Source organism: Macrobrachium nipponense, chromosome 3 (assembly GCF_015104395.2).
Source record: "Macrobrachium nipponense isolate FS-2020 chromosome 3, ASM1510439v2, whole genome shotgun sequence".
In the NCBI taxonomy this organism is placed as follows: Eukaryota; Metazoa; Arthropoda; class Malacostraca; order Decapoda; family Palaemonidae; genus Macrobrachium; species Macrobrachium nipponense.
In genome coordinates, this window is record NC_087202.1 from 39750639 (window position 1) to 39754544 (window position 3906).

Here is a 3906-nt window from a genome sequence, read left to right on the forward strand (position 1 = left end):
GTCAAGAATGTCACCCTCTACCCCTTCCCATTTTCAAATGTCTGCCTCAAAAGGTGCAGTCCAAATGATATGCATATAATACTAACAATCACTGGTCACAATTCCCTTCCCAACGACCCCAGCTCCCAAAACTGTGAAATTTCTCCCTAGTGGTTGAGAATGTCACCCTTTTCCCTTTCCCATTTTCAAAAATTGTCTGCCTCAAAAGATGCATTCCAAGTAATATGCATATAATCCTAAACATCCTTTTCATAATTTCATTCCAAACTCCCCCAACCCCCAAACCTATGAAATTTCCCCTTAGTGATTAAGAACCACTGATACAAACAATTGACCGACTTTGCAAAGTCACAGAAAGAATGGGCTACGATATTTAATGACACTGAGGACAGCTTTGAAAAACACGTTGCCTACAACACACGTAAGGGATATGCTCTGTAAATACATGTATGGAAATATAAATGCAAAAAGTCTCTTTTTGGAATATAATGTCTGCAAAATACAATGGATTAAATCCTGCCATGGATAGAATACTGATATGCATCAGTGATTAATTATGAATCACTTGACGTGGATATCATGCAGTGTACGGTGTTAGGAACAAACTCATTTTGGAACGGTATCCTGAATTGCTGATAAAATCGTATACAAAACAAGCAATCTAGTATTGTTACAATAAAATATCTGCATGAACTATATAGATTTTGTAGTGATAAGGAGACTCACAATGGCGCGTGTTGTCTGTAGACAACTAATCTTAACAAGAATGAAATAAAAAAAAATTACTAAGTGAACTAATAACTCATTGACTCATAGTACCAGAATTCCACTGTGACCTACAGTAGCAGCATTATATTTTGATAATAATAATACCCAGTCTCGTCTCATGATATGTTCATTATTACCACAGGAAACTCTAAAATCAGCATACCGAAGGTAAAAAGCGGAAGAGCCAGCGCAAACTCCTTATTAAAATATGAAAATTAACGTTAGTTAACGGGATGCTTATAACCTCTAAAGCTATATTTATTTTCAGCAACCTGTATTTTACCGTGTTGTATATTTCCTGGGGAAAATCTTTCTTTACTATCAGAAAATATGTATATGAATTATTTAATTTTAACTGTTGGTACCTGACACTTATCGAAATATAATTTGCATTACCATACAGCAATACACACATACAGTACAATCGAATATTTAAAAGTTCCTACCACAATTCTTCACAAAAGTATTTTAGCCCGATCACATCAACAAATAAATGAAAACCTAATATGCACGATATATGGTGATCGTTATATCAATTGGAAAAATGAGCAATTTCGTAATGACAGGAGGCTCATAATCAAGGACGTCATAAATCTCTGGGCCGACAATTAATAACGTTGATAAAGTAAGAACAATCAAAGATTTTTTATCAGGATTAAAGGAATTCTTATCACTGATATTCGTCATACATAAATAAGAATAATAACCAGTATCATCGGCTGCTCAACGATATCAAGTACATGGAAAGCGCAGCTGCACTAGGCAGAGAAACAGGGGGAGCGAATAGTGGTGGACGTATGGGGGCGGGATGGGGCGGGGGTGGAGGAGGTGAGAGTGAGGCTCTGGGTGGGATAGGTCAAGCGGGTTGACGTTACAGAAAACCTAACGGATACCATCGAGTAAATGATAATTGTGCCTCCCCTCTAAAAGGTGGAGTTAGGGAAGGGGAGGTTGGAGGTAGGTATGTATAGGGTTGAAGGTGGGGTAAGTGGAGGGGAGGTAAAGTGAGATGGGGTTGGGAGATGGGGAGTGAAGGTGGGGGTGATAGGTTGGAGGTGAGGTAGGGGTGAAGGTGAACTTAGGGGTGAGGGTGTGGTTGCGGTGAAGCTGAAGTGGGGAGGGGGTAAAGGTGAAAGTGGGGTTGGGGGTGAAGGTGAAGGTGGGGCGAAGGTGAAGGTGGGGTGGAGGTAAAGGTGAAGATGGGGTTGGGGTGAAGGTGGAGATGGGGGCGAAAGTGAAAGGTGGGGTTGGAGGAAGCATTGCATTGTAAAATTAATTGTCCTTACCCTCCACAATGTAGGGGTTGGGGTAGATGGTTGGTGGTGGGGTTGGGTGGAGGTTAGGGTGGGACTGTGGGTGGGAGTTGTTAGCGATATGATGTTGCAGAACATCTAACAGGATAACACTGAATTGTAAAAGACAATTGTCCTGGCCGTTTAAAATGTTTCTTCAGCATTTTTAACCCAGTTAAATACTACATTCTTGTCATAAATTTCCCCTATAATACTAAGTTTAAATGATATTGGTAGCTCTTACTATGGTCTTTAACAAAAAACCTACCTTCATTCTTGGGAGACGTCGCGGAAGTAGCCGCTTTTATCTTTACCGATACGAATCACTTTGATAAGAATCATAAAACCACAAAATTCACTGGCAAAAAAAGTAGTCTACGCCGCCGCCCCGAACGCCAAACGAGAAAAGATACTCAACAGTTAAGAAGACTACATGGTATTCCCAAACACAGGTGGAGCTAAACCAAACGTCGTCCGACTTTCCAAGTGTACTTAACGCCTCGTCAGGTCGTTTAGTAAGGAATATGGCGTTAGCGTTCTTTTCAAAGGATTTTCACTCGTTTGTCGTACCTATTAGGCCGGCGTCACACTATGCGGCGTCGCCGCTGCGGCGGAACCGTATGCGGCACCCCCGCATTGCCTGCTCCCTGTCACACATAAGCGGCGAAGTCGCTCAGTCTATCCTGAACATCCAGCGTAGATTGGTTGACTATAATGTTGACCAGTTATTATTATTTGTATTACACATACGTACATAATGAATTTTGTTACGTTTATAGGAAATAACAAACATATCTTATCTTGTATTTCTGGTTTCTTTCCACTGATTCCACATGTGGCCACCTCTCGCACATTATTTCGCCTAATTCAATCCATGTTTTCTTTCTTGAGTTCTTATCACAATATTCTTTATCACTCTTTTCCCAAAGTGCTGGCCTTGCATGAATGAATTCAACGAATAAATCAACGTCAAACATCTTAATAATTGTAAATGCAAGTGGTTCAGGGGAGCACCGGATGCGGCGTAGCCGTCAGGTGCGACAACGTGCATAGAACTCCGTGTGTTTTCCCACGACAATCGGCCGGATGCGGCTTTGCGGGGGTCCAGGGCTGCCGCAGCATGCTGCGGCACAGTGCGTCGTAAACGGCAGCGCCGCACTAGTGTGACGTCTCTCATTGGATTACGTGTGATATCACTATATTTCGTCGCAGCGGCAACGTCGCATAGTGTGACACCGGCCTAAAGGACTTCTTCCTTTTCTATCCTATACAGTTTCTTTCCCGTATAGCTACATGGTCAGTTTCATTCCAACTGTCCACTCAAAAACGTAGCCTATATGCATAGCTATCTCTCGACTGGCTGAAATCAATGTTTCCGATATCGTAGGCTAACTGTGATAAAGATGCATAATGTTATTATTACTTACATATATACAAACAATACATACTGACTTATGTCGATAATATAACACTGTCTTGGAACTATTATTGAGATGTTTTTTCCTGCTCCTTTTTTCCAGCATAAAAGGATAGCGTAAGCATATTTCTTCCATTGCTGATGATTGGAACGATGGTGGCCGGTAATAAAGCCACAGGAAAAATTCACAGAAAATAAAATATTTTGGCTGGGAAAAAAAATCACATTGATTTACAGTCTTTTGTTTATGTTTTTACGGCAATCCCGAACGATCTTGTACAGTTGCCTCAAAGTACTCCTTTGACCCCTACACTTTTGTTTCATGAAACTGGTATGGTAACACTGCAATTCTGCGAATGAAAGTCTATTTTTCTTGTAATAACGGACGTGAATGGTCGAGCTATTGGTATGCCAATGCTCATATTTTCT